The following is a 10513-nucleotide window of genomic DNA, read 5'->3' as shown; positions in this document are numbered from 1 at the left end:
CAAGCCACAAAGGTATAAGAGATGATTGGTGTGTCAAGTGTATTCACAAAACCACAGCAGGTTTCAGACACTGGGTTTTACTAAAGACTCTATGGTATTTTTGAAAAAATGCTCGAGGGCTGCGATAGCTTCCATAGAAATGGAGTTCGAGACCTGCACCGCCAAATAAGAATAATAAGCGAATGAGCGAGGAAATGGTATGTATGAGAGCTTAGGAAATAAAGTCCAAGTATATAAGTCCCATTGACTCTCCTGTGGACGCTGGTTGAGAAAAATGCTAGAACAGCTACTAACAGAGTAGTTGGATTAACCGGTACATCTGCAGAGAAGTGCCTTCGCTTTGAGGCTCGCAACAGTGAAAATGCGAGCCCTTGCCGAGTTAATGGGCAAGTACGTAAAGAGTGAAACAAATTTTCGTTACTAAAAGTTAGTTTCTAGATACAAAACACAAAAAAAAGAAAGAAATAAAGTTAAACTTCCTCGTTTAACTAATTCTATTCCAATTTTTTTTACACTGCAACGCATCATAACATTTATCAAAATAATAACTGCGCGTCATTATTTGCCCCACTAATCCCTGCTACACGGCAAATTTAAATCTAAGGGAGCGCAAGGGTGAACTGGCAGTATGAATGGATGTACATATTCAAGAGAGGAGTTAGCAGTTGCAGCAACAACCATTAGAGTTTTTAATTACAACGGTAATAACAACAACGATTTAAACCACTAATAACACTTGTAGTATCAAAAGCGACGTTGCAGCGCTAACCGATCAAAGACAAAGTGAACTTTGCGATTTGGTCTCGTTGGATTTGAAGTTGCTGTTGCTGCTGGCAGTTGAAGTAGATTGTGCGAGTGTTAAGTTGTTTGTTGTTGTTTACTTCATACCTTTACCGAGCATAAATTAACATTTTTATTGAGAAAGTTAACGCTGGTTTAGCAATGAGTAGAAAACATGAAAGCAAAAAATACAATACGTGGAACATACGAGAGGAACTTAAGCATTCTCTTGCAATTTTGCAACGCATTTCCGTGATTTAAAAGTAATTATTTTTTTAAATTTTAGACTGAGATATTTTAGATTTAGTTATCTTTTAATTTTAGAATAATATAATAATATCTCTCAAACTTAGGCATATACACCTGCGTGCACAGTAATAACAGCGCGACATATTGCGAAGCTTAGACTATTTATTTATTTCTATCTTATCAACATTTGTTTCTTTCTTTCTTTTAGTCTAAAGACATTTAACCAAAATATTGCAAATTTAAAATTGCAGCAGCGTAAAAATTTCACCAGAGAATGCAAAACGATTTCAAGGTTTTACTACATGGGTCTAGGTCTTTTATCCTGTTTTAGAATTATTTGAGTTTTGTGATGCGCATGTTGCTGTTCTGTCACAAATGGGAAAACCTACAGTTTAACGACGTCTCCGAATGGTAGGTGATGCTTTGTGAGAAGCTTTTTCATGGCAGAAATACACTCGGAGGTTTGCCATTGCCAGTCGAGGAGCGACCGCTGTTATAAAACACCTCCTCAATTCTTAGGTTTTCATATCCGGTGTTTCAAGCCCGTGCATGTTAATGCCCGTGTATGTTAATGGCTCACCAACCCATTCGGCTGCCACCATACTTCTGAACTAAATATAGGTTAGATGGTTGCCCTGACTTCTACGGTCTACTTTAATACGCTCATTGTGGAATTTTTCAAGGAAAAGGTGGAGGGAAAATAAGGACACTAAGATAAGAGAATACAGATTAAGTTGCTATTAATTTTCATGATTTCTTTATGGATATTTCACGAGATTCTATTCTACAGAAGAAAGCAAGAAAGGCGTTTCTGCACTGGCAGCGTACTTATTAACAAAATAAGATTATGAGAAATATTTTAAAGTTTACTACTCATTGTCTTTTATTTCGGTACAGCTGGGTAGAACGGATTAAATCCTCGAAAACACTTTTTTTTTTATTTATTATATAATATAATTTTGATGGCAAGAACTTGTTGAAGATCGAGAGATCGATAGCACCATCACAGCTAAGATTTAAGCATTTTTAGAGAGCATGGAAACAATTTTTGGACAATTTTTCAGGTTAAGATTAATGCTTGTATGATCTGATAAGAAGCCAGAGGAAGCTAGTGAATAAATATGTAAGTAAGAGAAAAGTAATCACCGAGATGACTTGGTGAATCTTTCGTAAGAGTGCCGTGCTACTAACAAATGCCGATGACGTCGACATTAACGACGAAACCAACCGCGCCGTATGCTGGACTTATTCCAGCTTAAAGAGAGAGGCGAGCAACGTGGGTTTTGCGGTAAATGAGGGTAAAAAAAGTATCAGCTATCAACACACTTCCTTCACCCTTCGCGACTTGGAAGCGAATATATCAGTGTTGACAATCAACGATTCGAAGTTGCGAGGGACTTTGTCGACTTTGGGACTAGAATTAACAACAGAAATGACGCAGGCTTGGAGATCAAAGGGACAATAATACTATTGTTAATAGGTGTTAATTTGGGCTCAGTAGGAAATTAAGAAGTAGAATTTTCTCCAGAAGGACCAAACTGACACTCTACAAAAGGATCATCATTCTCGTCCTGCTACATGGCGCAGAAGCATGGGCGATGCCAACAGCAGAGTAGAAGCTTTTGAGTGCCTTCGAGAGAAAAGTTATACGTAAGATCTTTGGCCCCCATTGCGTTAGTAAGGAGTACAGCGTGCAGTGGAACAGCGAGTTGTATGAGCCATTGAAATAGTTAAGCGAGTAAATATACAGCGGCTACGCTGGCTGGGCTCGTATGAATGTTCCAGCCTGGCGAAGCATTACAGAAACAGCTGGCGCACTATTTTGGATTCGGCCAAAACCAACACACGGTTGTTGCTCCACATAAATACGTACAAGTAAGTAAGTAATGAATCGAAAGCTGCTGAAGATGGCTCTGTGGACAAAAAGTAAGGTGAATTTATTTGCAAACTTCGCGGGATTAAAATTTCGCTCTAGTTATTTTTTCCATGAGTTGGCAGCACTGTTAATAACATCTGGGCCAACTTTCATGCGAATGTCATTATCAGTAATATATTTACGCTTGTGTTTACCAAACGACCAAGAGTGCATTTTTCGATTTTTACAATGTCTGATTTGATTGAGCAGAGAAATGCCATTTTGTTTGCGGAATGAAATTTCGGCTGCGGAAACGTTTAGCATGTTGCAGAAGGCATTTGGTGATTCGACAATGTCGCAGAAAAATGTTTATAAGTGGTACAAAGACTTCAAAGAGGGTTGAGAACGTGTTGATGACTTGGAGCGCTCCGGACGACCATCGACGTCAACAGATGGCCAACACGTCAATAAAGTGAAGGAGTTAGTGCTCAAAAATCGTCGGTTGACTGTTAAAGACCTTACTGATATGATCAGAAGGATGTGTGAAAACCATTTTGAAAGACCATTTGGGCCTACGAAAAGTCAAATCTCGTTTGGTACCGAAAACTCTCAATTTCTTGGAAAAAAGTCGTCGCGTTGATGTGAGTGAAACAATGCTTTCAGACTATCAGGACAAGTTCAAATGCATCATTACGAGAGATGAGACTGTGATTTATGCTTACGACCCTGAAACAACCGACCAATCAAGCGAATATCGTGCTAAAGGCGAGGCCAGAACGAAAAGAGCACGTCAAAGTCGTTCAAAAATAAAGGTCATGATGACAGTTTTTCTCGATTTTCGTGGTGTGGTGCACTAAGAATTTTTTCCACCTGGCCAAACTGTTAATAAAGAATATTATTTGACCGTTATGCGTCGTTTACGTGAAGCAATTCGTCTAAAAAACCAGAATTATGGGCCAACAACTCTTGGTTTTTTGCATCACGATAATGCACCGTCTCACACTGCACTCGTTCTTCGTGACCATTTCGCCAAAAATTCCACGCATATCGTTCCGCAACCACCCTATTCGCCTGATTTGGCTCCGTGTGACTTATGGCTATTCCCAAAACTCAAGAGACCACTCCGGGGAACGCGTTTCGAGTCGATTGAGGAGATAAAAGCTGAATCGAAGAAGGTGCTGATGGCTATACCGGAAATGGACTATTTGACATGTTTGAGGGATTGGAAAAATCGTTGGCATAAGTGTATTTCATCGAGAGGGGATTATTTTGAAGAGGATGAAATTGATTTACAAGAATAAATATAGATTTTTCATTTTACAACCAAATTCCCCTTACTTTTTGCCCACAGTAGTATATTAGATGTGAATTTTCATTACCCCTTATAAAACATTCGAATAAAATATGTATAATAAGTTGCTAACCGCAAATAAACCTACCCAAAGTACCTTCACCTTTCACTGGAGCATTTTCTGCAATCAGTCCAGATAATTCTGAAATAGTCCCTAGACAAATTACTCTAACGGGTTCGAACGAAATATCATACTTAGTACCATCACATGCGACAGTAGCCCATGAAGAAGAAGTATGCCTATGTTTAATGTCAATGATCGCCAACTATTTAGCGCAAAGTCTTTTATTCCAATAATTTTCTTCAATACGAGGATTCCTACTTGTATTTCTGGCCTTGGGTCCGCTTAGTATTGTCTGGTGTTCCATTGGAGAGTTTGACATATCTTTCCAGAACGTTTTGATGTGTCAGCCATATTAGTGTTGTTTGCAGTGGCACTAAAAACTCAGCTCGGTATAAAAATGATACTAACCGTGAATATTGAACCGGTTATTTTTCACGAATTTTGACGTACGAGTATATCAAAAAGATAAAAATACAGCCATGAACTAAAACCATAATAAGACGAGCAATCACCAAACTTTAGAATAGTTAAAAACGGATGAAATAAACGTTCTCGTGGTCCCTTTTCGCACACCGACGAACTCCGGAAAGGTCGCAGAAAATCAGTTGTTGTGCCAGGAAATAGTGATACTGTGCGCAAAACTATTGAGTAACATCGTCATTTTGCAAACCATCTGTGGACATTAGTATGACGGGCGTCAATTATATTTTACATGCTCAGTTTGTGGTAAAAAAGGTGTGCACGCGTAGGGTTCCACACAATTTGAAAAACACCCTGGAAGCACGATTGGACAAAGTGCTTCGAAAATTGGTTTGAATGAATGAAAATTTAAACTACTCATTAGGCTAGAAATATAAACAGCAACCCTCGTATCAAGCCGTCGACTCCTAACTGCTTGCTAAGGTGAAATCTGTTCTAAAATAAACGAGATTGCAGTCCATTGAAGCTGTGCCTATTGAAGAGAAATGGCACGCGCCTTGCTAATATTTAGTAACCCCACCTCGTGTTGGAAATATCTTCGATGAAATCGTTACTAAGAAAAACTATTTCAAGTTACCATTATTAGTTTTTTGTTTTTTGCCAGTTTGTATTCTCATTATAAGTTTTTACCGCCAAATATTCAATTATTTCTCTGTCTTACTTTCTTTACTTCCGCGTTTGCATGGCAACTTGATTTCGCTATCTGTGAACTTAATAAAATAAAATTTCCACTATCTCTTTATCAGCGCTAGTTCATCTTCTCAATCAAATTCATCAACGTTGAATAGTTAGCACAGTTGTTTTTTTAAGTTTTTTGTTTGATTTCCTCTTACCAGTTTTTCACTGTAGCACAAAACCTTTGCGACTAATATACTTTGCTTCTGCCTCTAAGCCATTGATGGCGCTACTTACTTTGCTGCGCTGCTCTCTATGTCTATTCAACACTTATTACCATATAAATTTCTTATAATTTTTTTTTTTGCTTCAATGCAAACATTTCTCAAATTTCGCAAAGTAAAATTTTGTATGCCGCGTTTCTTTCCCTTTCGTTAAGAGATTGTTTTTCTCAGAAAAAAATATCGTTAGTCCTCAAGCAGTTTTTCGCTTCAACCCTAAGCCACTTTGTTCTACCCGCTTTTCAGTTAGCGCACTTTTCGTGGTTCAAATGATCCACATTGCAATCGCGTGTGCATAGTTGCCACGTATTTTTCAATGCTTTCGTTTCTCGTGCAGCCACACGGAGGCTGAGCAAGCAGGCTGCATCATTAATAATCCACAAGATTATGTGGGCATGGTAGACCGACTGTTAGTTGGTGTTGAGGCACGCCCAGTTTTCAGGTCGCTTTAGCAAACAATTTCCACACTTTTTCAGCATTTTTATTACAAGTTTTATTTTCTTATTTTGTATTCAAAAACAAAAAATAAACCAAAAAAAAAAAACAAGAACCAAACAAGAAATAAGAAAGTTCATTTTTCTCTGCCTATTTTTGGGTTGAAAATATAAAAAATGCATAAAATTTGATTGAAAACTTTGTTGCACCTTCCTATGTGCTCATATATATATGTCGGCCCACCATAACGGCGGCACACATGTGCAGCAGCGTGCAAATAATTTCGCTCCACCTCCAGTGAATTTGCGTTTTTCTCTATGCCACAAAGGCAGCAGATTTTCCGCCCATTGAATGCAAATTTTTTGCCTTTACTGTCCGTTGGGATTTTCGTTTGCCTTCTATGCATCCTTTTGTCTACTACTATCTACATATTTGTTTCAATACACTACTACTTATGCATATAGGCACATGTGCACACATATGCGTACATATAAATCCATACATACACACATATATGCACCATGTATTATTCACCGACAACTAACTTTTTGTGAATATGTTTGTTTGAGTGTATTTTGAGAATGCATTGAAAATATTATTTCTGTTTTTACATATTTTATTTATGCATATATTTAATTTTTTATTATTTTATTATTATCATTTCTTTATTTTTTACAATAAAGCTTTGTTGGTTTTTAAAGTGTTTGCAGTTTTTGCACTGACCTAAAAGCACATTGTTAGCGATAACTGCAACATGGGTTATGCATGGAATTGATCTGCCGAAAAATATACAATTTATACGAAAGCTGAAGCTGTCTGTGCGCACTGCTACTGCTATTGATTCGGGTCTGATTTATTTAATCTTTTCAATAGCTTATCAGCTCTGTGAAAGTGGATTGCGCAAACTGTGCAGATATATGGGAAGAGTGGAGGCTGCATAAATTACAAATAAAAATATTTAAATAACTTGATTTTCATTAAATTATTATTTCTTTATTGAGTTTTGATGATTTTTATTTGTGTTGGTGCACTCGTTCAATGCAGTGGGCAAATGCAAAAATAAATACTTTAGTAAATTTATGTAACCTGATTTACAAAACGGATAGCAAAATATTTGTGTTCCAGCAGGGCGAATCACTCAAGGGGAAAGAGGTTTGGAACAATGTGCTTCAATGATTTTAGTAAATTTTCGGGCAAAGAAGAAATTTTCAATTTATTAAAATGCTGAGTAAATTTTTTACAAGCAACTACAATAATTTTTTTATGCGTATCATCGTAAAACAATAAAGATGACAGATTGCAACCACATGAAGTCGATAACACTCATAATTTTACATCCATATACAGGGTGGGCCATATAGCGTTTGCTTTTTGAACCACCTATTTTTTTGAGAATGGTAACACAAATGACATGTCAAATGTGTTCATAATTTACTTAAAGGTTTGACATTTACCAAATGGGACGCTATACGCTTGAACAAAATTGGGAAATATTGAAAACCTATTTCCAAAGTGGTGAGTTAAAAAATCATCTTTTCTGATGACGCTCATTTTCACATCGATGGCTACGTCAATAAGCCAAAATTGTCGAATTTGGGAAAAAAATCAGAAAATCCACACGTTACTGTAGAGAAGCAAATTCATCCACAACGAGTCACTGTTTGGTGCGGTTTTTGGTCTGGCGGCATCATCGGCTAATTTTTTTTCGAAATGAGCGAGGAGACCCGGTTACAGTAAATGGCGAGCGTTACCGTGACATGCTCAACGAGTTTCTGTTTCCAAAAATTGAACATGGACGACATTTGGTTTTAACAGGATGGTGCAACTTGTCACACTGCCAAAGTTACACTCGAACGTTTGGCTACCGTTTTTGAAAACCGAATAATCAGCCGAAATTCCGATATCAGTTGGCCACCTCGGAGCTGTGATTTAAGCCCGTTGGACTATTTTTTGTGGGAAGCCGTTAAGGACAAATGCTATGCGAACCATCCAGAGACGATTGATGCTTTAAAACACGAAATGGAAGTTGCCATTCATGAAATTGGATCCCAAGCAATCGAAAATGTGCTTAAAAATTGGGTTGATCGAATGGCCTACTGTAAAGCCAGTCGTGGCAGTCATTTGAACGATATTATTTTTCATTCATAAATGACAATGTTCAATCTTCAAAATAAAAAAAAGTTGGGAAAAAATATTAATTATATTAGTTTTTTTTATACCCGAATTAAAAAAGTAAATTTTACATGGCTACCTAAGTTGTTCCACAACTTTTACGGTTCGATAAGAGATGACTTTGCTACTAGCCAATATTTTTTTTTGTTATGTTGGTACACTCCTCATATGAACATAAGTAGCGTTTCATTTCAATCTGTCAATTCATTTTTGTTTTCAAGCTATTTGGTATCGACGTGTCACAGTCTTTTCTACAATGGAAAAATTTGAGTATCGCCGGGTGATTGATTTTTTTGTTTTTGGAAGGTTTAGAAGGAACGGAAATTTATGAACGAATGTTAAAAGTGTATAAGGAATTTTTGCCTTCAGTTACTACAATAGAAAGGTGGGTTGCTGAATTTGAACGTTGTCGTACAAGTCTTGGAGACGATCTATGTCACGAACGTCCAAAAACAGCAACAACACCAGAAATCGTAGAAAAAATGCAATATATCGTACTGGGAAATCGTCGAGTGACTGAAATAGATTTAGTAGAAGGCTTAGGAATCTCATTGGGCAGTGTTAGCGATATCTTGACGGAATATTGGGTTTCAGAAAGGTATATGCGTAATGGGTGCCACTTTCGCAAACAATGGAACAAAACCACATTCGAATGCGACTTTCTCAGCAACATTTTGAGCGTTTTCGAAAAGATAAAGTGAATTTTGTGCATCTATTTATCACTAAAGATGCTTCTAAATCAAAAAAAGAGACTAAAGAGTGGTGTGAATCTGGTTCTTCGGTTCTGAAATGGGTTCGAAGGTATACGCATTAGTTTTGTTTATAATGTGAAAAGAATTTTTTTTGTAGATTACTTGTGACATGCTCTACGAGTAAAACCAAGTAAAACCGTAACAGAGAACTTGTTTGGCACAGTTATAATACATTTGAGCCGATCACTTAAAGAAAACGCTCACAGTATCAAGAGAGGCACGTCAAATTCAACTTCTAACTCGGTCGATCTCCAGCCGCAAAAGGTGTGAAGAAATGTACAGGGTGTCCGGTGACAGAATTAGGTTTTAAATCTAAAACTTCTCCCTAACCGCTGAACGTATAAACGGAGCGAATAACAGCTACTTCGCAGTCCCAAAGCGACGATTTGACATGTATTGTCAAGCAATGAAATAATACGACCAATTTTTCTTGAAAATCATTGAAGGCAGGCGATTTGTGTGGAATGTGTCTTTTATCAAGGCATACTGAACGATTATTTGCTATCAATTGTGAGAGAACATTCTTCTTTCAGTACACACACAGCCATAGCGATACTGCGTGACTTACTTATTCCCTAACAAATTGCTAAGACGATTCGGTGACATATTTTGGTTACTGAAGTCACCCGATCCTACCTCAACAGGCTTTTAACTGTGGGGGTACATCAAAAGTAAAATCTGTGAAACAAACCCAACAACTAAAAGAAAATATCGTTCGCAGGGTTGGTGGCATCCCGACATCGAATTTCCAGCGAGTGGCACGGAGGTCAGATTTCAAGCGTGTATCCGACGTAGCGGTCAGCATTTATATGAAATAATTAAAAAAAGTCCCTACTTGACTTTCTTGTAATAGTTATTGAAGTAAACTTTTTAGTTTAGCTTTTAATTCCTAATTCTGCCAGCGGACATCCTCCATATTTAGCAACACTACAAAGGCAGAGCTGTTGCTGTTGTAGCAGCATAAGCATGCCTCATACATACATATATGGGGAATGCTGCTGAAGTGACCTGATATAAATCCGGGTTGTTCCGGTTATGCAGTACCGACTGTCGTGGTAACGGAACGACTTATTTCACCTACTATACTCTCCAGGCATTGCTCCCTTCATCTATAATTTACTTCGTTCTGGCTCTTCAGCAATTTCACTCTTATTATGAAGTCAAAAAATGGCTCGATTCATGGTTTGCCTGAACAGACAAGGAGTTATTGCGGTGCGGAATTAATACGCTACACTACTGAAATATGGAACATTATGTGATGGCAAATGATGGACTGGTTTTGAGGAAAAATAGCACGATTGTGCGTTAAAATTAAAAAACAAAAATATCACAGCTTACCTTTTCTTTGGTTTCCACACTGCCGCCCAGCAAATTCCAATTAATTTCTTAATCCATGCAAAGCTTGCACTTTCACTTTTGACTAATTTAATTGCATACGAATTGTAAATTCTACAATTTATTCCTATTTGATTTATTTTT

Source organism: Anastrepha obliqua, chromosome 3, assembly GCF_027943255.1.
Source record: "Anastrepha obliqua isolate idAnaObli1 chromosome 3, idAnaObli1_1.0, whole genome shotgun sequence".
Classification (NCBI taxonomy): domain Eukaryota; kingdom Metazoa; phylum Arthropoda; class Insecta; order Diptera; family Tephritidae; genus Anastrepha; species Anastrepha obliqua.
This window is presented reverse-complemented; position numbering follows the sequence as displayed.